Genomic DNA, 26,589 nt, shown 5'->3' on the forward strand with positions numbered 1-26,589 from the left:
CCTCAGGGGTGCGTGCTCAGTCCCCTCTTGTACTCCCTGTTCACTCATGACTGCACGGCCAGGCACGACTCCAACACCATCATTAAGTTTGCTGGTGTCAGAGGAAGGCCCTAAAATTTGTCAAAGACTCCAGCCAACCTAGTCATAGATTGTTCTCTCTGCTACCGCATGGCAAGCGGTACCAGAGCGCCAAGTCTAGGTCCAAAAGGCTTCTAAACAGCTTCTACCCCAAAGCCATAAGACTCCTGAACTGCTAATCAAATGGCTACCCAGACTATTTGCATTGCCCCCCACCCCCATGCTGCTGCTACTCTGTTATTATCTATAATCACACACTGTTATTTATTGCTGACCAGCAGATGTCACTTATGTGTATTGTGAATACATATTGAAGCTCAGAGTAATTTTTTTTCTGAACAGTTTAATCAAAGAGCCGAAGCCCATCCCTACTGGACACTCTTTGCCTAGTTAAATAAAGGTTAAATAAATATAGAATAAATAAAAATGTTTGATTGACATACAACAATACAACACTGTAACCAGGTTATGTATTCTTTATCCTCACATGAGCAACAATACAGTCTCTCAAGTCTTTTAAGTGTGTAACTTCCTTTAAAAGGATCCTGTCTGCTTGACTGATTGAGTTTCCTCAAGCCCATCCTTAAGTCAACTTCCCTTTGTCAGCGCCGGGTTACCGTGACAATGGAACAGACATTCCTAAAACATGTACAGCGTTCTTTCTGTTGTCATTGAATAATTGGTTGGCTCCCCTTTGGAATGTGATTCCGCGAGACGATTTACGAAGTCTATTTTGGCTGATTCACAAGTCAAGTGACGTCTTAAGGTGGGGTGGAGTCCAAATGTTTACAACCTGACTCAAACAACCATATCATGACAGTTCATATACAATCCAAACAAAACAAAGACCACACCTCCCTTGCAGCATTATCATTCTGACTCCACACACTGTAATAGAATGTTATACAAAAGACTGTTTACATTTTGTGTTCTTCTTCATAGACTTTATATCTATCAATCGTCTGTGTACATGTGCGTGTAAATCAACCACCTTATCCTGGTCATCCTAAGAGCATAGCTGAAGCTGGAGGCCGGTGGTGGGTTGAGGATGGGTCTGGGCTGTGGCCATGCCTGTGCACACTGCTCTCCCCATTAAAGTCTAGCTCCAGCAGCCATGGCCTAATTCCCTGGCCCTGTGCTGGGGCCACACAAGGATATTAGCCGTGGCTCCCATCCCGCTGTGAGACTCCCTCCCCAGCCCCCTGTAGCCCGCTGCCAGGCCCCACGGGGCACCTCGTCCTGGGGAGGAGAGACAGTTAGTTGTCTGTCCTTACGATCTAAACCTGATGTCTGGAGCCTCATCTCCGTCAACAATCAACTCTGGGGTGCATTAAAGCTCAAATCTGGGATTCAAAATACAACAAAACAGCAGCCCGGCGTCGCCACTTGACCATTACACAGATGACCAGATCCTAGATTGTAGCTTTAACCAGAGCCCTGGATGGTGACGGTCGGTCAGCTGGCTGGAAATGTAAAGAGAGGGTTTGTTATGACCCCTTTCACTCAATTAGGAGGAGCAGGGGAGAGAGGAGGACAGAGAGGAGACGCAGGGGGGAGAGGAGGCACAGGAGGGGGTAGGAGGAACAGGGAGAGAAGAGAAGAGAGGAGGAGATAAGGAGGCACAGGGGGAAGAGGATGCAGGAAGAGGGTGGTAGGAGCAGGAGGGGGTATAGAAATAACATGGAAGAGAGGAGGAGGAAGGGAGAGAGGAGTACAGCAGGGAGGTCTAGTCTGTCTGTCTGTCAATAACATATTTAACCTTCATCAGAGATAATGGCTGAGCAGCAAGCAGCGACGCTCGTCTGATCTGTCTCCTGCTGTGACTGCTTTTGTCACTGCCTTTCACAAATCCAGACTAATAGAAGAGTTTAGCTAGAATATAGTCAGGACTCCCTCTTTCCACTATGCGGAGGGAAAAGGTCTGTAACCAGAGTGACTGACTGGATGTACATAAAACATTAAAACTATGGCCAACCGGACTCTCCACTTACTCACAAGGTTATGGTTAGGTTGCATGAATGGTAAATGTGACCACCTCCATAACAAATTGAAGTGGTGGTGGTGCACGAGAGAGAGAGAGAGAGAGAGAGAGAGAGAGAGAGAGAGAGAGAGAGAGAGAGAGAGAGAGAGAGAGAGAGAGAGAGAGAGAGAGAGAGAGAGAGAGAGAGAGAGAGAGAGAGAGAGAGAGAGAGAGAGAGAGAGAGAGAGAGAGAGAGAGAGAGAGAGAGAGAGAGAGAGAGAGAGAGAGAGAATCCATGCGTGACCAACCTCTACTCCCACGCCACACTCTCCCCTACCGCAGGTGGCCACCTCTCCCATATCAACCAATCAAAGGTCTGGATCCACTCTGCGGCACACACGTCTCTGTGAACAACAACCAATTAAGGTGTTTTATTGTCATCCGCCTCCCCGCTGCTAAATGGCTCTCAGTACACTTGACTGACCAATCTCACCGGAATTAATTGAGTGTGAAACGGGCAGCATCTGGTAATCTGACGATCAGAGAGGGATGGCGAGTGGGGAAGTGAGAGAGGGAGGTAGAGAGAAAGAGGGAGAGAGAGAAATAGAGAGTGAAGGAAGGGGAGGGAAGGGGCTGATGGGGAGATGAGAGATAGAGTGGAGGAAAGGAGGTGATAGGATGGTAAGTAATGGAGAGTAGAGTGTAGTTTTAATACCAAGGCTTTCTCATTTTTACTCAAATCTATTGTTTGATCATTTCTTTTTCTTTCATTGTTGGAGATGGATAGATCAATGTTTCTTGTTATTTGCTCACCTCTTGAGTCCATTAGTGTTTTAAAGTAAATTGCACAGAGGGCTTATTAAATGATGTATGTAATTGGATGGTACAAGGCATCCTACCTTCAAGATCTTTGTGCTAAATTTAGAAGGAAAGGTTTCTCTTTTGTGTGATAGAAACTTTATGTTATCTTTGTTCAGTTTAGCCAAATTAGTAGTGTGAGATACAGTGTGTCTCTTTACATAGCACAGCGTGTGTATAAATGAAAGCACCCTATACTGTCCTTTCAATGCTGCGCTTGAAATAAGTAATTATAAGTCATCAAAATAGTTTGAAATAAAGATACTTTTTTATGGGCAAGATATATCCCAAATTCTGAAAACTTCCCTGGTCTTTGTGGTTGAATCTGTGTTTGAAAATCACTGCTTGACTGAGGGACCTTACAGATAATTGTATGTGTGGGGTACAGAGATGAGGTAGTCAATCAAAAATCCTGTTAAACACTATTATTGCACACAGAGTCAGTCCATGCAACTTGTTAAGTATATTTTTACTCCTGAACTTATTTAGGCTTGCCATAACAAAGGGGTTGACTACATATTGACGCAAGACATTACAGCTTTTAATTTTAAATTAATCAAAGTACATAATTCCACTTTGACATTATGGGGTATTGTGTGTAGGCCACTGCCAAACAAATCTACATTGAATCCATTTTAAATTCAGACTGTAGCACAACAAAATGTGGAAAACGTCAAGTGGGTGTGAGTACTTTCTGAAAGCAGTAATTTATTTTTCTCATAGGAATAACACAGTTCTCCATGCACATTTATTACCGAATTTATAAGAGCTACTAATACGAGCTAGGTAAATTAGTAAGCCATTTGAGTAAAGGGATTGTAAATATAAATTACAACTGTTTTACATCTATTTTACCTTACGATCGCTGGAGATACAGTTGAAGTCGGAAGTTTACACACACCTCAGCCAAATACATTTAAACTCAATTTTTCACAATTCCTGACATTTAAACCTAGTAAAAATTCCCTGTCTTAGGTCAGTTAGGATCACCACTTTATTTGAGGTATGTGAAATGTCAGAATAATAGTAGAGAGAATGATTCATTTCAGCTTTTATTTCTTTCGTCACATTCCCAGTGGGTCAGAAGTTTACATACACTCAATTCGTATTTGGTAACATTGCCTTTAAATTGTTTAACTTGGGTCAAACGTTTCGGGTAGCCTTCCACAAGCTTCCCACAATAAGTTGGGTGAATTTTGGCCCATTCCTCCTGACAGAGCTGGTGTAACTGAGTCAGGTTTCCTTGCTCGCACATGCTTTTTCAGTTCTGCCCACATATTTTCTATAGGATTGAGGCCAGGGCTTTGTGATGGCCACTCCAATACCTTGACTTTGTTGTCCTTAAGCCATTTTGCCACAACTTTGGAAGTATGCTTGGGGTCATTGTCCATTTGGAAGACCCATTTGTGACCAAGTTTTAACTTCCTGACTGATGTCTTGAGATGTTGCTTCAATATATCCACATCATTTTCCTGCCTCATGATGCCATCTATTTTGTGAAGTGCACCAGTACCTCCTGCAGCAAAGCACCCCCACAACATGATGCTGCCACCCCCGTGCTTCACGGTTGGGATGGTGTTCTTTGGCTTGCAAGCTTCCCCCTTTTTCCTCCAAACACAACAGTTCTATTTTTGTTTCATCAGACCAGAGGACATTTCTCCAAAAAGTACGATTTTTGTCCCCATGTGCAGTTTCAAACCGTAGTCTGGCTTTTTTATGTCGGTTTTGGAGCAGTGGCTTCTTCCTTGCTGAGCAGCCTTTCAGGTTATGTCAATATAGGACTCGTTTTACTGTGGATATAGATACTTTTGTACCTGTTTCCTCCAGCATCTTCATACGGTCTTTTGCTGTTGTTCTGGGATTGATTTGCACTTTTTGCACCAAAGTACGTTCATCTCCAGGAGACAGAACGCGTCTCCTTCCTGGGCGGTATGACGGCTGTGTGGTCCCATGGTGTTTATACTTGCGTACTATTTTTTGTACAGATGAACGTTCTACCTTCAGGCATTTGGAAACTGCTCCCAAGGATGAACCAGACTTGTGGAGGTCTACAATTTTTGTCTGAGGTCTTGGCTGATTTCTTTTGATTTTCCCATAATGTCAAGCAAAGAGGCACTGAGTTTGATGGTAGGCCTTGAAATACATCCACAGGTGCACCTCCAATTGACTCAAATGATGTCAACTAGCCTATCAGAAGCTTTTTCTGGAATTTTCCAAGCTGTTTAAAGGCACAGTCAACTTAGTGTAAGTAAACTTCTGACCCACTGTAACGCTCGTCCTCCTCCTTGTCTGAAGAGGAGCATGGATCGGACCAAAACGCAGCGTGGTTTGAATACATACTTGTTTTATTAAAGAAAGACGAACACGAAAAAACACTTGATAAACTACAAAACAATAAACGACGTTAACAGACCTGAACTTGTGAACATATAGCATGAACGCACGAACAGGAAGGAACACACGAATGAAATGAACGAAACGAACGAAAACAGTCGTTTGCATAAAACTGAAAGCGTGAACCACTGCTTTTAATCATGGCAAGGCGACCGCTACCAAAACCTGCGCGCTCTCCTTCACCGCGGCCAACCCTTGCAAGTGTAACGGCTTTCCTCCTCCTCTTCATCCGAAGAGGAGGAGCAAGGATTGAACCAAAATGCAGCTTCTTGAGATGACATGATTTATTAAATTCAAGACGAAAAAACACGAAAACACTTTAACAAACTACAAAACAACAAACGACGTAGACGCACCTGAACATAAGAACTTACATGACACGAAGAACGCATGAAACAGGAACAGACTACATAAACCGAACAAACGAACAAACAAACCGAAAACAGTCCCGTGTGGCGCAACGTACATAGACACAGACACAGGAGACAACCACCCACAACAATCAATGTGAAAACACTTACCTTAATATGGCTCTCAATCAGAGGAAATGAAAACCACCTGCCTCTAATTGAGAGCCATATCAGGTCACCCTTTAAACCAACATAGAAACAGAAAACATAGACTGCCCACCCAAACTCACGTCCTGACCAACTAACACATACAAAACTAACAGAAAACAGGTCAGGAACGTGACAGCAAGGCTGCCGGCTCAGACAGCATCCCCAGCCACGTCCTCAGAGCATGCACAGACCAGCTGGCTGGTGTGTTTGCGGACATATTTAATCAATCCCTATCCCAGTCTGCTGTTCCCACATGCTTCAAGAGGGCCACCATTGTTCCTGTTCCCAAGAAAGCTAAGGTAACTGAGCTAAATGACTATCGCCCTGTAGCACTCACTTCCGTCATCATGAAGGGGTTTGAGAGACTAGTCAAGGATCATATCACCTCCACCCTACCTGACACCCTAGACCCACTCCAATTTGCTTACCGCCCCAATAGATCCACAGACGTTGCAATCGCAATCACACTGCACACTGCCCTAACCCATCTGGACAAGAGGAATACCTATGTCAGACCCTGGGTCTCGACCCCGCCCTGTGCAACTGGGTCCTGGAGTTTCTGACGGGCCGCCCCCAGGTGGTGAGGGTAGGAAACAACATCTCCACCCCGCTGATCCTCAAGACTGGGGCCCCACAAGGGTGCGTTCTCAGCCCTCTCCTGTACTCCCTGTTCACCCATGACTGCGTGGCCATGCACGCCTTCAACTCACTCATCAAGTTGGCAGACAACACTACAATGGTAGGCTTGATTACCAACAACGACGAGATGGCCTACAGGGAGGAGGTGAGGGCCCTCGGAGTGTGGTGTCAGGAAAATAACCTCACACTCAACGTCAACAAAACAAAGGAGATGATCGTGGACTTCAGGAAACAGCAGAGGGAGCACCACCCTATCAACATTGACAGGACAGTAGTGGAGAAGGTGGAAAGTTTTAAGGTCCTCAGCTTACACATCACGGACAAACTGAAATGGTCCACCCACACAGACAGAGTGGTGAAGAAGGCGCAACAGTGCCTCTTCAACCTCAGGAGGCTGAAGAAATTTGGCTTGTCACCGAAAACACTCACAAACTTTTACAGATGCACAATCGAGAGCATGTTGTCGGGCTGTATCACCGCCTGGTACGGCAACTGCTCCGCCCACAACCGTAAGGCTCTCCAGAGGGTAGTGAGGTCTGCACAACGTATCACCGGGAGCAAACTACCTGCCCTCCAGAGGACACCTACACCACCCGATGTCACAGGAAGGCCAGAAAGATCATCAAGGACAACAACCACCCAAGCCACTGCCTGTTCACCCCGTTATCATCCAGAAGGCGAGGTCAGTACAGGTGCATTAAAGCTGGGAACGAGAGACTGAAAAACAGCTTCTATCTAAAGGCCATCAGACTGTTAAACAGCCATCACTAACATTGAGTGGCTGCTGCCAATATACTGACTCAATCTCTAGCCACTTTAATAATTACAATTTGGATGTAATAAATGTATCACTGGTCACTTTAAACAATGTCACTTTATATAATGTTTACATACCCCACATTACTCATCTCATATGTATATACTGTACTCTATAGCATCTACTGCATCTTGCCTATGCCGCACGGCCATCACTCATCCATATATGTATATGTACATATTCAAATAAAATAAAATAAAACTTTATTTGTCACATGCGTCGAATACAACAAGTGCAGACTTTACCGTGAAATGCTTACTTACAAGCCCTAAACCAACAGTGCAGTTCAAGAAGAGTTAAGAAAATATTTACCAACTAGACTAAAATAAAAAGTAATAATAAAAAGTAACACAATACGAATAACAATAAGGAGGCTATATACAGGGGGCACCGGTACCGAGTCAGTGTGCGGGGGTACAGGTTAGTTGAGGTAATTTGTACATGTAGGTGGGGGTGAAGTGATTATGCATAGATAATAAACAGTGAGTAGCAGCAGTGTACAAAAGGGAGGGGGAGGGGGGTCAATGTAAATTGTCTGGTGGCGATATTATTAATTGTTCATGTTTCATCGAAATGCACAGCTGTGTGTTTTCCGCATAGCAGTGAAAGTAGACATTGTCACGACTTCCGCCGAAGTCGGTCCCTCTCCTTGTTCGGGCGGCGTTCGGCGGTCGACGTCACCGGCCTTCTAGCCATCACCGATCCCCTTTTCATTTTCCATTTGTTTTGTCTTTGTTTTACACACCTGGTTTCAATTCCCCAATTATATGTTCATTATTTAACCCTCTGTTTTCCCCATGGTTTTTGTGCGTGTTTGTTTATTGTAAGTTTGGTCTGATGTTTGTGGGCTTGGTGTTACTTCATGTATTTTGAAGTTTGGAGTAAAGTTCCTTGTGTTTCTCATCTCTGCTGTCCTGCGCCTGACTCCTCTGCACCAGCTACACCCAGATCCGTACAGACATTGTGTTTCCAAATGACATCACCAAGAGGTAGAATATATAGTGAAAACAATAGGGGTCCTAAAACGCAACCTTGAGGAACGCTGAAACCATCAACAGGACAAACCAGGACAAAGTATAGGGATATAGGACAAACCATCCACAGAGACAAACTGATATCTTTCCGACAGATAAGATCTAATCTCTCCAAAATAATGTGGTGATCGATTGTGTCAAAAGCAGCACTAAGGTCTAGCATGAGGACAGATGCAGAGCCTTGGTCTGACACCATTAAAAGGTCATTTACCACCTTCACGAGTGCAGTCTCAGTGCTGTGATGGGGTCTAAAACCAGACTGAAACATTTTGTATACATTATTTGTCTCCAGGAAGGCAGTGAGTTGCCTTTAGCTTTTTCTAACATTTTTGAAAGGAATGGGTCATTCGATATTGGCCGATAGTTTTTCACATTTTCCGGGTCAAGGTTTGGCTTTTCAAGAGAGGCGTTATTACTGCCACTTTTAGTGAGTTTGGTAAACACATCTGTTGGATAAGGAGCGATTTATTATGTTCATAGGACTCTGCTGTATAGCTCATCACTCCCCCTAACTGGGAGGGGGCCAGAGACAATTACTCAATGCCGACACATCTTTCTAGCTGATTTACACGCTGAAGCTATGTTGAGCTTGGTGATCTCTGACTGTTTCGTCCTAACATAACAATATCCCTATACTCTCTACACTAGCCAGTTTTAGTCTTAGAAAGCACCGTCTTCATATTAGCCTTTACGTCGGTAGCCCTGCTGGCTGGTAAACAGTGCTGGATGATTATTTTTAAGTCTAATATTGCGGGTAATGGAGTCACCAATGACTAGGGTTTTCAATTTGTCAGAGGGAGTGGGAGGCTTCGGCAGCTCAGATCCCGTAATGGGTGAAGGAGAGACCTGAGAAGGTTTGGCCTCTGACTCTGACTTGTTGCTTAAAACTTCTCTAGGATAGGGGGCAGCATTTTCACGTTTGGATGAAAAGCATACCCAAATTCAACTGCCAGCTACTCATCCCCAGAAGATAAGATATGCATATTATTAGTAGATTTGGATAGAAAACACTCTGAAGTTTCTAAAACTGTTTGAATCATGTCTGTGAGTATAACAGAACCTATTTAGCAGGCGAAACCCTGAGGACAAACCATTCAGATTTCTTTTTTTTTGAGTTCACTCTCTTTTCAATGAGATTTCACTGGGAATACAGATTTCTAATTGACCTTCTTGCAGTTCCTACCGCTTCCACTGGATGTCAACAGTCTTTAGAAATTGGTTGAGGTTTTTTCCTTTGTGTAATGAAGAAGTACGGCCATCCAGAACGAGGGTCACTTAAAGTGTACTGTTTGTTTGAGGCGCGTGACCAGAAAGCTAGCTACAGTTTGTTTTAATCCTGTATTGAACACAGATCATCCCGTCTTCAATTTATCGATTATTTACGTTAAAAAAGACCTAAAGTTGTATTACAAAAGTAGTTTGAAATGTTTTGGCAAAGTTTACAGGTAACTTTTGAGATATTTTGTCGTAAAGTTGCACAAGTTGGAACCGGTGTTTTTCTGGATCAAACACACCAAATAAATGGACATTTTGGATATATATCGACGGAATTAATCGAACAAAAGGACCATTTGTGATGTTTATGGGACATATTGGAGTGCCAACAACAGAAGCTCGTCAAAGGTAAGGCATGAATTATATTTTTATTTATGTGTTTTGTGTCGCGCCTGCAGGGTTGAAATATGCTTCTCTCTCTTTGCTTACTCTGTTGCTATCCTCATAATAGCATCGTTTGCTTTTGCCGAAAAGCCTATTTGAATTCTGACATGTTGGCTGGATTCACAACAAGTGTCGCTTTAATTTGGTATCTTTCATGTGTGATTTAATGAAAGTTTGATTTTTATAGTAATTTATTTGAATTTGGCGATCTGCATTTTTACTGGCTTTTGGCCAAGTGGGATGTTAGCGTCCCACATATCCCAGAGAAGTTAATGGGGAGAACCGGTTGAAAGTTTCTTTCGGCTGAATGAGCGACACCAGTTGAGCATGCCGACAGCATTTCCCTCCAGAAGCCTTGAGAAAATTGTCCAGCTGTTGAAGAACAGAACAGGCCATAACAGAAGAGGATAAACAGAGGAGACAGTAACAAACAAGAACCTAACCAAGCAACAGACAAGAAAAAGACAGCAACAGACAGAGAAAGTCAGAGAAGAGGACAGATGGAGAGAGAACAGAGGTGAGTTCAACACACAATAGACTGTATCACATTAAACTGCTCTAGAAATTAGAATTAGTTACATTTATTTACATAAATTAGGTGAAATACAGACAGTGAAAAAGTAAAACATGGTTTACAAAGAATTTGCCGGTGAAGTGATATTCATGTGAAATCACTATTTAAACAAATGTTTACCATTACAATTTTTACAACCAGGACAGGATGAGAGAGAAGGGTAGACAAGAGACAGCAACATAAAAGACTGAGACAGCAACAGATGAGGGCAGACAAGAGAGACAGCAATAGACCACACAGAGAAAACGATGGAGAGAGGCAGAGCAGGGTTGAGCACACAGTAGACTGTATCACTTAAAGCTGCTCTATGGATTCTAATTACTGCACAGTGTGTGTGTGCGTGTATGTGATAGAGAGAGAGAGGATGTTTGGGTACTCTGTTTTTTTAAATCAGTTTGGCTCATGGACAGGTCAGAGTCAATTTTTGAAGTTGTGGTATGTAGGTGGTTTGGAGGTTTTGAGTGGTTTGGAGGTTTTTGGCAATACACTGTAGACGGGCACAGCTTTCACTGGGGATGGGTGGGTCATGTCCACCCCACATTGTGAATTTGCATTTTTGTCCCCCCAGTTTTATCATTGCAATGTGATACAAAATGCGTCAACGGTGTGCTTTAGGACTGCATGGACACCACAGAGCAGGCTGTGTGAAGGAAAAGCTTCTGAAAGGTTGGCTGGACCAGCACAGGAGAGTTGTGAATAGTTCAGTCTGTATGTGTTTCGCTCTTTCACTGAGTTGTAAAAGCAAGCAGAGCAGAAACTGGCTACTCTTCGTTTACTGATGTATATGGCAAGGTAACTGCTGTTTAACTTAACAGGAAAAAAACGAAACTGTTGTTTATTCACAGTCCTGAGCTAGTATTGTAACTGACATGTACAGTAACATTAGCTAATGTGTCCTCCCCTCTCCACTGAGGTGAATGAATTAGCTATGCTAGCTGTTACCACAGCCAGGTCAGATCTAGCCTCTAGCTAGCTAACTTTCAGATATGAGGTGGCTATTATTACTATCTAACAGCTGTTGTTTATATGGAAATGTTTTGTGTCCTTTGGTCTGTCCCGTTTCAACAGAAGTAAATTAACTTCGTTAGCTTTTGCCAGTTGATGTACCATTTGAGAGAGAGCTGGCCAAAAGTTGGCTAACGTTAGCTATTCTTTTTGCCTCAACCACACTAGACCTGAATCAAAAAATTAAACCATTGGACAAAAGATTAAAGACCAATATTCAGACGTTTTTATTAGTCAGTATGGCATGTAAAGTTACTGAACTGTCAGTTGTCCGAGCTAAATCGCACATTTTTACACGGACACGGTAATAAACAGCTTTAACGTTACAAGCTTCACTATTATGGTGCACAGTAGAGGTCTGCGCGGGACTGATTTCTTCATACCTCTCCTGCCCACACCTGCAGCTTTTCATACCACACCCCGCCAGCACCCACTGGCTTTCTGTCAGACTCCCACCCACTACGGCAGGAACTGGTCCCAAACTAAACCGCAGTGTTATTATAGGTGTATGTTATTTAGCAAGTATGGCTACTGAGCAGAAATAATTATGACAGTGACACTTGCAACGTTTTGCATAGGCCTATAGGATGTAGCCTACCTTTTAGGAGGACGATATGTAGGCAGAGATAAATAAAAGGGTAATCAATACTTATTGAAAATGAAAAGGGGCAAACACTCGCATACAATAGTAGCCTAACCTATGTGCATAGTTGTGCCTTTTCAATGATGATTCTATTTTTTAATTGCACTTCGACTCACGTTGGATGAGCGCCCTCCACTTCCTTCTATTACCAATATTTATTTACAGACACTAGTAAACTAGAGTCTAATCATATTTAAGTTAATTTCATATTTAAGTTAACTGCCATGTGTTTATCCGCCCACGTGGGCAGCCTACTCTGTTTCAATGAGAGCACACATACTAGGCGCATGTAACGGTCGTCTTGTGGTGAATGAGCGGACCAAGGCGCAGCGGGTGATGAATACATAATGATTTTAATAATAATAACGAAGACGAAAATATACTTGAACAAACTACAAAACAATAAACGAAGTCAACAGACCTGAACAAACGAACTTACATAACACGAAGAACGCACGAACAGGAACAGACTAAACAAACGAAACAGTCCCGTGTGGTGCAACGGACACAGACACAGGAACAATCACCCACAAACAAACAGTGAGAACAGCCTACCTTAATATGGTTCTCAATCAGAGGAAACGTCAAACACCTGCCTCTAATTGAGAACCATATCAGGCAACACATTCAACCCAACATAGAAACACATAACATAGACTACCCACCCAGCTCACGTCCTGACCAACTAAACAAAGTAAAACAAAGGCAAATAAGGTCAGGAACGTGACAGCGCACTTGAACTCTGACGAGGTAGGCTACTGAAGTTGAAGCAGCGAATTCTGAGTGTGTGAATATAATGCGAGAAAAAAAGATGTGCTTTTAATACAATAGGTAGACTAACGCATACAGAGCAGAAAGAGGACCGTTTCCAAATCATCTGTGGAACAACAAAAATATTTTCATAAATATTTTCAGGTCGTCTTTCTCACCGCACGCTCCGGCCCGCTGAATGAAAATACAGCAGGGAATGCAACAGTGCAGTCAGTACACAACACTACGCTCATCATGTCGTAGCAGGATCAGATGGTGACGGGTGTCCCAGCATGGTCATACCGCCAGAGAAGACCAGTCTACGGAGCTTAGGTGAATTTGACAGTATATTAACAATATCAGTGAACGATGAAAGGTTCCATCATGAATTTATGGGTAGATCTACAGTAGCTACAGGGCAGCATCTTAAGGTTACAGTCTGGGATCTGGGAATAATGGTCATCTCAATGATTGAACCATTGATTCTATTCTTGGATAATATAATGTATAAATGTACACCAAGATAATTCTTTGTGCAGGATCAGATGGTGACAGGGGTCTCATCAGGGTCAGGCAGCCAGGGAAGACCAGTCTGTGACGGAGTTGTGCAGCAAACACTGGACAGTGCAGCAAACACTGGACAAGTCAGATGCTATTTTAAGGTTGTCTGACAAACCTCCAAATTTGATTTCCAAACTGTATCAAGGGTTGATAGGCTTTTCCCAATGACACAAAACATGCAAAACAAAAATGTGAGGAAGATCTGGTAGAAGCTCTTGATGATGATGAATGGATACAGGTATGTTTGAATGACCAGTCATGTTCATATAATCTCAGACATAAATTACTGCAGTTTAAGACCATCCATAGAATGTACTATATGCCAGTGAAACTGAACAACAGTGTACATGCACTCAGAAATGTAATTCCTCTGCAGGAGGTGTAAAACACAAAAGGGGACATATTTGCAGATGTTATGGTCTTGTGAAGGCTTGCTGAAGGCTGGCTGAAAGAGTATGTGCTTTTATCTCAGCATGTCTACAGAATATCCTTGTTTTTGTTTGCTTAGAAATGTTGATACTGGAGACAGTTATCTGAAGAAACTGTGTAACCAATCATTTATAGTGGCTAAGAAATGCATTGCCCTTAATTGGAAGGTTGGTTATCCTCCCACAATGTCAAGTTATGTATCACTAGATTTGATTTATTACAAGATTAGGGGTACACTGGGCAACTTTCATAAGGTCTGGATGCCTTATAGGGAATACAGTACGACTAAAGGTGTCTGTATTGAAAACCTTCCCAAGTCAGGGGAGATAACCTTTTAGACAATCCCTAGCTGCTGGGTTGCTCAGTCCTGGCCCCGGGGGTCTGACGTACTGTGGGTTGTCACTCTGGCCTTGGCCTAACACACCTGAAACCAATAATGAATGTTTCACTAAGATCCTAAAGCTGAGTGGGGTGTGTTGGGTTGGGGCGCTGCAGGGTGGTGGAACCCTAAGGACAGGATGACCCAGCTATATTGTGTGCAAGTAAAAATAGCTCTACAGTACTCTTCGGCCAATGTGTCACACCCTGATTTGTTTCACCTGTCTTTGTGCTTGTCTCCACCACCCTCCAGGTGTCGCCCATCTTCCTCATTATTCCCAGTGTATTTATACCTGTGTTCTCTGTTTGTCTGTTGCCAATTTGTCTTGTCAGGTCTTACCAGCGTGTTTTACCATCTCCCTGCTTTCTCAAGTTCTGTTCCCTAGTTTCCCCTGTTCTGACCATTCTGCCTGCCCTGACCCCGAGCCTGCCTGCCATTCTGTACCTACCTGACTCTGACCCGTTTACGAACCTCTGCCTGTCCTTACCCTGAGCCTGCCTGCTGTTTTGTACCTTATTGACTCTGCCCTGGATTGCAGACCTCTGCCTGCCTTTGACCTGTCTTTTGCCTGCCCCCTGTTTGGATCAATAAACATCTGTGACTCTAGCTGTCTGCATCTGGGTCTTATCTTGAGTTCTGATAGTATGAACTGGCCATGACTGATGCAGCAGACTCAGACCAGCACCACAATGCTGTCTCCCTGCAAAGAGGCACCATTGGAAGACACAAGGAGTTACTGCAATGTCTTATGGAGGGACTCCACACCCTGGCTGAACGCCATGACCAGGCATTCAATACATTGCTGGAGCAATTCTGCGGATTCCCCACTGCGCAGCGGGATACCCCCGTAATCTCCCAGCCTACCCCAGTGTCCCGAGAGCCCCACTTACCTCCTCCAGAACACTACACTGGAGATTCCAGAACCTGCCGAGCTTTTCTCTCCCATTGCTCCCTCATTTTCGAGCTGCAGCCTTCTTCGTTCCCATCGGACCGTTCGAGGAAAGCATACATCATAACGCTGATGTCCGGGAGGGCACTCGCCTGGGCCACGCCGGTGTGAGAGCAACAGTCCGCCCTCTGCCTCAGTCTGGAGGAGTTTGTGGAGGAAGTTCGGAAGGTGTTTGATTCGCCGTTGTCCGGGAGAGAGGCTGCTCGTAAGCTGCTCCAGCTACATCAAGACTCTCATAGTGTGGCAGACTACATGGTGGATTTTCGCACGTTGGTGGATGAGAGTGCCTGGAACCCGGAAGCATTGTTCGTCATGTTCCTTCACGGATTATGGGAGGTGATCAAAGATGAGCTCACAGCCCGGGAGCTGCCCATGTACCTTGACTCCCTCATTGCCCTGACCATCCGGATCAATGGGTGGCTTCAAGAACATGGGAGGGAGAGGGAATCTGTGCCCTGCCGTTCTCGTTCGCCCTCGATTCCCACCTCGCCTCCGAAGAATCCCGGAGACCCCCGAAGTCCACATGTCCGAGTGAATCCGACGTCATCCGAGATCTCTCGGGAATCACTGAGGGCTGCCGACTCGCCTTCTTCGGAGTCCATACACCTGGGCAGGGCTAGATTGACTCTGGCTGAGCGCTTACGCCGACTCCACACGCAGAGCCATCTATATTGTGGAGCTACGGAACATTTCATAGCTACCTGCCCATTAAAAACCAAGAAGGGGCGAGTACTCTGGTGGGCCATACGGACAACTTTTCCTCTCCCCTTATTCGCATCCCTTTCCATGCCATGCTGTGGGGGAACCAGTCGAAATCTCTCTGGGTACTCATCAACTCTGGGGCAGATGAGAGTTTTTTGGACGCTACCCTGACGTCCAAGCTGGGCATCCCCACTCAGCCCCTTTCCATTCCCTTGGATGTTAGAGTGCTGGACGGGCGCTCTATAGGCCGGGTCACTCACAATACCACTCCCATCAACCTACGAGTGTCAGGGAACCACAGCGAGGCAATCCAATTTATGCTGATTAAGTCTCTTCAGGTTCCCCTGGTATTGGGATTCTCTTGGCTCCATCGATACAATCCCATCATAGACTGGACTGGTGGTGCCATTATGGGCTGGAGCCCGTTCTGCCACGCCCACTGTCTAAAGTCAGCGCAGCTTGCCCCGGGATGTCTTCCTGGGGGCTCAGAAGTTGCCTCTCCGCGTTTTGCACGTTCATTGGACCGTCAGCCAGCCTGTCCTCTGGGTTCCACCAACGGCCAGTCGGAGCGAGCCAACCAAGACCTGGAGACATCTCTTCGCTGCCTTGTCTCCACCAACCCCACCACCTGGAGCCAGCAACTTGTGTGGGTTGAATACGCCTGTAACACCCTCCCCTGCTCTGCCACTGGGCTCTCACCTTTCGAGTGTTCCCTGTGGTATCAGCCCCCGCTCTTCCCAGAGCAAAAGGAAGAGGTCGGCATACCCTCGGCCCAGATGTTTGTCCGCCGCTGTCGCCGTACCTGGAAGAGAGCCCGATCGGCTCTTCTCAAGACCACCTCCAGGTATCGATGACAAGTGGACCGCCACCGGACGCCGGGTTCCCCAGTATCGTCTCGTGCAGAGGGTATGGCTGCCCCTCCGGGTGGAGTCCCGCAAACTTTCCCCCCGCTTTATCGGCCCTTTCTCCATCTCCAAGATCATTAGCCCCTCTGCTGTTCATCTTCTGTTGCTCCGTATTCATCCCACTTTCGTGTCTCACAGCCCTTTGTCTCCTGTCTTCTGTTTTTATTTTGACTATTTTCTACATTGTAGAATAATAGTGAAGACATCAAAACTATGAAATAACACATATGGAATCATGTAGTCACCAAAAAAGTGTCAAACATATCAAAATATATTTATATTTGAGATTCTTCAAAGTAGCCACCCTTTGCCTTAATGACAGCTTTGCACACTCTTTGAGGTGTATGACAGGTGGGAACTGGGAAGGAAATTGTGTTGGGAGAGAGTTGAGTTATTGACTAGAATGGTGGGGGTCGGGCGTGCAGGCGGCGCCGCCTGGCTGGTCGGTCTGGCTGAAATTTGATATAGAGGATGTCTTAATAAAGATAATCAAAAGAGTGTATTTTTTCAAGTTGTTTGTTAGACTATTGGTTAAAGCTGCAACACAACACTTATTGTTGAATTACCTTTGTTCGAGGTCTGTCTTGTTGTTAATCACTTAAACATATTTAATATTGATCTCTTACCTAACTTGATGACCCTCACAGGCATTTTTGCTTACATTTTGTTCTAAATAGAGACGGCATATTGGATTTTGTGAAAATGCAGGAAATTCGCTTTAGATGCCCAATACATTTTGGGGGGAGGAGCACAAGACCCCCCATCAGGCTATGTGGCGCCCCTGGCTGTAGATGTATGTGTTCCAGAGTAGAGAGATCCACAGTAGTTACTGTAATTGAGTACTGGAAGTGTCTGCTGTGGCAGGTGGGAAGGTGCAAGTTACCTCAAAGTACACCAAATTCATGCATTTAGCTGTTGAAATTCCTTCTTTTTTTTGTGAACCCCCCTTTGGGCTAAGCTACCAATGTCTTCAAATCCTAGAAACACCCCTGGCAAGAACTGATCAATTCAAATACAGCATTCTATTAGAACAACATTACCGTTGGTGCCTTATTGTGATAATTCCGTAAATTCAACACACAATGCAGGTCTGGAATGTGTAAACTGACACACTTTCCCCGTAACAGCCCTAACCCACGCCCTCAAAATGAACTTGAAGAAAGGCAAAGAAAAAAAGAAAGTAAAAAAGAAAGAAAAATAAGGTATAGAGAAAAGGAGGGGTGGTGGGGTTGTTCTCCAGATACACTGCCCCAGCTAGTGAACCCATCTCCCCTGTGCTGTGTCCTCACGTGCTCTTTGGAGCTAGCTCTCTGGCCCTGTCCTCTTCTCTCCTGCTGGGGAGAACATATGGGCGGCATGTGTGCTTGTTAGTGATGCGTGCCTATCCTGCACGAGCAGGTCACATTCCTCTAGAGCCAATTCTCTTCTGACGCCCCTGTCAATTTGTCTGTCTGAGACTGGGGTGCGGCAGGGGCTGGGGCCTGAGAGCCCTCCACATATAGTACCTAAAGCAAAATATCTAATATTTATAATGGCGCCGGAGAGGATGTCTGCCGTTTTACAGGCTCATAACCAACGGTGCTATTTTGTTCATTTTTTTCGCACTGTTTGTAACTCATTTTGTACATAATGTTGCTGCTACCGTCTCTTATGGCCCAGTACATCACTGGGGCCAAGCTTCCTGACATCCAGGACCGATATACTAGGCGGTGTCAGAGGAAGGCCGAGTGCCATGTCTAGGACCAAAAGTCTCCTTAACAGCTTCTACCCCCAAGCAATAAGACTGCTGAACAACTAAAATAATCAAATGGCCACCTGGACTATTTACATTGACCCCCCCCCTTGTATTTACACCGCTGCTACTCTGTTTATTATCTATGCATAGTCACTTTACAAATGACCTTTACTATCCTATACCCCCGCACATTCACTCGATACCGGTACCCCCTGTATATAGCCTCGTTATTGTTATGTAAATGTATTGTCACTTTTTGATTCATTAGATTTTTTGGCTTTAGTTTATTTAGTAAATATTTTATTAACTCTTTCTTGAGCTGCATTTTTGGTTAAGGGCTTGTAAGTAAGCATTTCACATTAAGGTCTACTACACCTGTTGTATTCAGCCTATGTGACAAATAACATTTGATTTGATTTGAGAAACAGACGTATCACAAGTCCTCAACTGGCAGCTCATTAAATAGTAGCCACAAAACACCAGTCTCAACGTCAACAGTGAAGAGGCGACTCCGGGATGCTGGCCTTCTAGGCAGAGTTGGGGGGAAAAAAGCCATATCTCAGACTGGCCAATAAAAAGAAAAGATTAAGATGGGCAAAAGAACACAGACACTGGACAGAGTAACTCTGCCTAGAAGGCCAGCATCCCGGAGTCGCCTCTTCACTGTTGACGTTGAGACTGGCGTTTTACGGGTACCATTTAATGAAGCTGCCAGTTGAGGACTTGTGAGGCTTCTGTTTCTCAAACTAGACACTCTAATGTACTTGTCCTCTTGCTCAGTTGTGCACCGGGGCCTCCCACTCCTCTTTCTATTCTGGTTAGAGCCCGTTTGCGCTGTTCTGTGACGGCAGTAGTACACAGCGTTGTACGAGATCTTCAGTTTCTTGGCAATTTCTCGAATGGAATAGCCTTCATTTCTCAGAACAAGAATAAACTGACGAGTTTCAGAAGAAAGTTCTTTGTTTCTGGCCATTTTGAGCCTGTAATCGAACCCACAAATGCTGATGCTCCAGATACTCAACTAGTCTAAAGAAGGCCAGTTTTATTGCTTCTTTAATCAGGACGACAGTTTTCAGCTGTGCTAACATAATTGCAAAATGGGGTTTTCTAATGATCAATTAACCTGATGGTTGCTGATAATGGGCCTCTGTTCGCCTATGTAGATATTCCATTAAAAAATCTGCAGTTTCCAGCTACAATAGTCATTTACAACATTAGCAATGTCTACACCATATTTCGGATCAATTTGATGTTATTTTAATGGACAAAGATTTTTGCTTTTCTTTCAAAAACAAGTCCATTTCTAAGTGACCCCAAACTTCTGAACGGTAGTGTACATGACATATTATAAGCCTTATAAGACATTATAAAGGCTCATATGTTTATAACAAATGATAGAGCATTATACTTGCAGGCTCTTCCTACTGAGTGAATGGCACTAGGAGGACCCCACACAGGTGATTCCTGTAATATTAAAGATATATTAAATAGTCTTATAAAGGTTGAAGACGGTCAGAGATTGATATGGGCTTATCAACAACGTTTCATGTAGTCCAATTTGGGGTGTTACTTTGGCTTTGGGTTTGAGTTTGGCTGAGGAATTAAATATCTTCTCTCCACATCCTGATCTGATGATTAACCCAAGACTGAAGAGAGTCATGAGAAGGTCACTGCAGTGCAGACCTGGTTTCAAATACTATTGGAAATCATTTCAAATACTTTAGCTGTGTTTGATTGAGCTTGCCTGACTAAATGGAATCAAAAGAATTATAGTGTCCCAAAAGTGTAAAACCATCTTTAGTCTGCATTCCAGGCAGGCTAAAGAAAACACTCAAAGTATTTGAAAGATCGAAAGATTTCAAATCGTATTTGAACCCAGGTCCGCTGAGGTTTAGTTCTGAGAACACATTCTCCATGGATTTACAACAAGAGCTTGTAGAATCTAAATGGATCTAGCACCATTATAACTACATTATGTGTGTATAACATTGTGCCAATAACTGGAGAAGAATGTAGTGTACTGTAGATTAGGGAGGTGAAGGGGTGTCTGGTGAAAAGGTGCAAAGTACAGTGAGTAGGAAAAAGCAGCTTGCTATAGGGGTTACAAAGATAGTGTCCACCAATTAATTATACAATGAATAGACAGCCACAAATATTTTCAGTGAGATCATTTATATATACATACGGCTTCAACCAACATCTGCAAAAAGATTTTTTTCACAAAATCTTACTTGTTGCATTTTTTTGTAAATATGGCGCAAATAGAATAGTGTCAGGCACTTGCTCCTCGAGGTTCCAAGAAAGCACCATGGTGTAGCTGGCTGGTCTGATTTGTCACTTCTCCCCTTTAAGATATGACTACTTATTAAAGGGGAGGGTGGTTGGATGTTTTTTTAACACCAAGGCAAAAGAATAGCAGGCAACATTTACATACATGTCAGGATAAACATTAACCAATAACAATTAAAATGTAATGAACACTCACCAGAAACAACTACAGTCAACACCAACTCATCAACATTGATTTTAAGGTCAGCATCAACATTGCACAATAACCATTGACTTTAAGATTTGCCTGTGTCAAAATACAGGGCATTCGGAAAGTATTCAGACCCCTACACTTTTAACACATTTTGTTACGTTACAGCCTTATTCTAAAATGGATTAAAAAGTTTTTTCCCCCCCTCATCAATCTATACACAATACCCCATAACTACATAGCAAAAACTTTTTTATTTTTTTAAAAATATGGAAATATCATATTTACACAAGTATTCAGACCCTTCACTCAGTATTTGGTTGAAGCACATTTGGCAGCAATTACAGCCTAGAGTCTTCTTGGGTAGGACGCTACAAGCTTTGCTCCGTTCATCTTTCCCTCGATCCTGACTAGTCTCCCAGTCCCTGCCTCTGAAAAACATCCCCACAGCACGATGCTGCCACCACCATGCTTCACCTTAGGGATGGTGCTAGGTTTCCTCCAGACGTGACACTTGGCATTCAGGCCAAAGAGTTCAATCCAGGTTTCTTCAGACCAGAGAATCTTGTTTCTCATGGTCTGAAAGTCCTTTAGGTGCCTTTTTAACAAACTCCAAGTGGGCTGTCATGTGCCTTTTACTGAGAAGTGGCTTCCGTCTGGCCATTCTACCACGAAGGTAGATTGGTGGAGTGCTGCAGAGATGGTTGACCTTCTGGAAGGTTGTCCCATCTCCACAGAGGAACTTTGGAGCTCTGTCAGAGTGACCATCGAGTTCTTGGTCACCTCCCTGACCAAGGCCCTCCTCCCGATTGCTCAGTTTGGACGGGCGGCCAGATCTAGTAAGAGTCTTGGTGGTTCCAAACGTCTTCCATTTAAGAATGATGGAGGCCACAGTGTTCTTGGGGTCCTTCAATGCTGCAGAAATGTTTTGGTACCCTTCCCCAGATCTGTGCCTCGACACAATCCTGTCTCGGAGCCCTACGGACAATTCCTTCGACATCATGGCTTGGTTTTTGCTCTGACACGCACTGTCAACTGTGGGACCTTATATAGACAGGTGTGTGCCAAATCATGTCCAATCAATTGAATTTACCACAGGTGGACACCAATTAAGTTGTAGAAACATCTCAAGGATGGCCAATGGAAACAGGATGCACCTGAGCTCAATTTCGAGTTTCATAGCAAATGGTCTGAATACAGATGTAAATAAGGTATTTCTGTTTTTTATTTGTAATACATCGCTTTGTCATTGCGGGGTGTAGATTGATGAGGGAAAAAAGTAATTTAATCAATTTTAGAATAAGGCTGTAACGTAACAAAATGTGGAAAAAGTCAAGTGGTCTGAATACTTTCCGAATGCACTGTATAATCATATAAACAGTTAACAATTATAGATATAGTTTCCAATCAGAACTCAGAAGGTCAAGTCTCTATACTTCAAACAAACAAGAGCTATTTTACAATATATATTCTGGGGTCCGGAATTATTGGATCCCTTGATAAAGATGCACAAAAAAGACTGTATAAAATAAATAGTACAAATACGGAGCTATAGTGTATAATAAAAAATGTTATGTAAAAGAAAGAGGTCAAAATGATTGGATCCCATGCTTTCAATACTCCAGCACCGTCCCCTTGCAAGGATAATGACACTGAGCCTTTAAAAAAATAGTTATATAATGAGATTGGAGAACACATTGGGAAGGACCTAAGACCATTCCGCCATACAAAATCTTTCCAGATCTTAGATATCCTTTGTCTGCGCTTATGGACTGCCCTCTTCAATTCAAACTACAGGTTTTCAATTGGGTTCTCAAGTCCAGAGACTGAGATGGCCATTGCAAAATGTTAATTTTGTGGCCAATTAACCATTTCTTTGTGGATTTTGATGTGTGCTTGGTGTTATTTTCTTGCTAGATGATCCACTTGCAAAGAAATGTCAGCTTCCTAGGAGAGGCAACAAGGTTTTTGTCCTGGTACTTGGTAAAGTTCTGATGCTGTTGACCTTAACAAGGGCCACAGGACCAGTGGAAGGAAAATAGTCTGATAACATCAAAGATCCATCACTATATTTTACAGTTGAGTCAAGGTATTTTCTGCATATGTATTGTTCTTTCGAAGGCCAAACCCACCATTGGTGTGTGTGGCCAAAGAGCCCTATTTTCATGTCATCTGACCATAGCACCGCCTGGGGTTTGCTAAACGGCATTGGTACTTGGATTGGAACCGGTGCTATGGTCATATGACACGAAAATAGAGATCTTTGGCCACCCACACGAGCATTGTGTTTGGCCTTCAAAAGAACAATGCATATGCAGAAAATACCTCATCCATAAAAACAAAATTGGAGCATACTTTATTGAGCATACTTTATTGAGCATACTTTATTGAGCATACTTTATTCAAAGAAACGTATCTTTATTAAGAGATCCAATAATTCCGGACCCCATTGTAGATCATTTGTAATTCATAAACAAATCTCATTGTACTTTTATGGCAAATCTCAGACAAATATCAAAATACATTTTACTTTCTGTACATAAATTAAGAAATGTAACAGGCCCAAACACTTGTTTATGTTTGAGGATAAGCAGTTTTCTGTCAAATCTTTACAGTCAAAACGAATTATACAAAACACTTGAGCAACTACAAAACTTTAGAAGTGCAACATTGTAAACGTAAATTGGTCCGACTTTTATTCACGTTATCTTTTGTGTATACGTTGTTTACGAAGTCAATTTCAAAATGTCTACTTTCCGTTATTCGTTTTTTTTTTATATAAACAGCAGCTAAGTAACAATGTCAGTTTCCAAAAACAAAAAGAGCACTTAAATCATTGCATAATATATTAGCTGAATACTTCATTTTTTGTTGAGTATCTATGATCAAATAAAATAGTGACAAAAAGTTCAGATAATAAGAAGAAGATTTTATACGATATCATTTTCTCAAGAATGATGATCTGAACACCGGAACTAACATAGTGTGTCGGTCTCAAATGGCACCATATTCCCTATGTAGTGTACTACTTTTGAACAGAACCCCATGTGCACTATATAGGGAATACGGTGCCATTTTGGATACAGACAGTCTCTCACAATAGGGTCTCTGTTGGTGCTGCATACCCTATCTTAAATGTTTCATTCATTTCAAATAATCTACATAATTTCTTATTATTTACAGTGAGGTCACATGCTGAAAGTAGGTTAGGGATATTGTTTTGAGAGAAAAAAATGGAATCAACAAAAAGAGAAAGAAGAAAGATATTACATCACCCAGTACACATATAGCTGGTAAGCTTTGTGAACGGTCCATTGTAACACCAATAACATGTCCATCCATACAGTATATCAAGCAAAAAGTTACGGATCACATTTTACATACCCAATCCCCACGTACTGTGACAGAACGGTGAGAGGTACAAATAAGTTGAGGTATGAGTGTGTGAGTGTGCGTTAAATTCATCTTAAATTGCATTCATTAAACATGTTTAGTAAACAGCCACGTGGGGGAGAGGCTGGTAAAGAGGGGAATCCATTTAGACCTCAAACTCAAATTCGATTTTAATCTGGGGAACACAAGAAAGCATCTTGTGGGGCTGATATACAGTCGCTCCCGTGCCTGGAGTTTGAGACGGCTGATTCAGGTCAAGTCCCAAATGGCAACCTATAGGTGCAGACTCGACCAGGCTACTCCAGCACTACACAGATTCTCACAGGTCACGCAGGGAATTATTATAAACTACAATGCAAAGTCCTAGTAACAAATAAAGCCTTGACTTTCCCAAACTTACTCACACAAATCCGAGACTATAAAAGGTGCAGTGAATCAGCACACCGACTCTAACACATCAGGTGATTTAGGTTACACGTTTTGGTGTGTGACAAAAAAAAAGGAGGGAGAGAGGGAGGGTTGCTAGGGAGGAGAAAAGCTCAAATCCGGTGTTCTGCTGTTGAGCACTGTTATGTGAGAAACTAAAGTCCATTATCAGCCTCTCAAATTATCACTGCCCTCCTAATGCATACAGCGCCCTCACACCCACAGACAGAGAAAGAGAGGAAGAGGGGGCGAGAGAGAGAGAGAGAGAGAGAGAGAGAGAGAGAGAGAGAGAGAGAGAGAGAGAGAGAGAGAGAAAGAGTGAGCGTAATAAGGCACAAAGAGAGGTGAGTTAGAAAAGGGTAGGAGAGTGGGAGGGAAATGGTGGGAGTGAGAAAAAGGAGTCAGGGACGCGAGCTGAATGAAGGCCTGGGAGAGTGTGATTGTCACAATTAGATAGATGATGATTAGAGAAAAGTAGATGGAATTAGGAATTGTAACTCGAAAGCGACTTGAAGGGCAAGAGAAGGGAAGAGTGATGAACAGCTGAGGTAAGAATAGCCTGAGATGTTAGTAACCACTTGCTGCACTTCTCTGATTTGTCCTATCACTAAAATACATATATCTATTATCACTGAACTAGTCTGACTTGTCCTATCACTAAAATACATATATCTATTATCACTGAACTAGTCTGATTTGTCCTATCACTGAATCACTGTGACTTTGGCTATCCCTATGCTGGACTGGTTCCTGGGTAGATGGTTCAACATAGCATATTGGTCATTTGAAAGGCAATGAGAGGCAATGAAAAAGGAATTTTAAATGCACACAGAGAAAGGAAATATGATCAAAATATAAGAATATTCCTCATCACAAATATACACACAGTATACATTACATATGTTTGAAGTATTGTAGCATATTTTACATCCCTACTATTTTATTCATACATAATATGCCAAATGCTTTTTTGACAACCTTGTTGAAAAGCACCCTGAAAGGGTGGGACTGACCCCACTTGAATGTAGAGTAGAACAGACTCCATTCCAGTTGTTTTTGAAGAGCTAAAACTAGCCCTGATCTTGTGTGATTTTGTCACTGAACATAAAAAAGAAACACACTTGCAAAAACATAATGTGAGATCCCAAAAACGAAAATAACATAATAAAAACGAAAATATATTTCACAACAAAACATAGCTTTTTGTAAATCAGGCTCCAGCTTCTTCCAGGTTCTGTTGAAGTGAATGATATTGGGCCGAGTCGATCGCTGCTGTATTTACAAAGCCAACTTCAGACGAGACGTTCCCTCCAAACAAGCAGTCTCAGCCAGCCCCGGTTCACTCTCTAGCCCTTCCCCTTGGCCCTTACCCTTCGATCTTCGCAAAATTGATTATTTCTTCCACCTTACAGATCTGCAATGGATAGTGAGAGAATTGGGACGGGCTGATGATAGTCCTGTGGAGAGGGGCAATGGTTTCTTTAGACCTTTCCATTCTCTCAATGAAAGCCAGTGGCGAAGGGTGAAAGGCCAGTGGTGAATGGTGAAAAATCTGAAAAACCACGCATGTAAAACCATCAATAACTGCATTATACATGGGTTTTAGGATTTCAAAACATTTACCACACATGGTTTGAGACACTCACCCACAGAATACTAT

General features: G+C 43.1%; 1 protein-coding gene across 1 annotated transcript in view; it reads right to left on the bottom strand.

The window, feature by feature from the left end:
* Positions 1–23,474: 23,474 nt before the first annotated feature.
* Positions 23,475–26,589, bottom strand: part of LOC120057374 (forkhead box protein O1-A-like) — an 83,522-nt gene continuing 80,407 nt past the window's right edge. Inside the window, exon 4 of the mRNA XM_039005976.1 lies at positions 23,475–26,481. The gene's annotated coding sequence lies outside the window, so the exon portion shown is untranslated. The remainder of the gene's footprint in view (positions 26,482–26,589) is intronic.

Source organism: Salvelinus namaycush, chromosome 12 (assembly GCF_016432855.1).
Source record: "Salvelinus namaycush isolate Seneca chromosome 12, SaNama_1.0, whole genome shotgun sequence".
Lineage (NCBI taxonomy): Eukaryota > Metazoa > Chordata > Actinopteri > Salmoniformes > Salmonidae > Salvelinus > Salvelinus namaycush.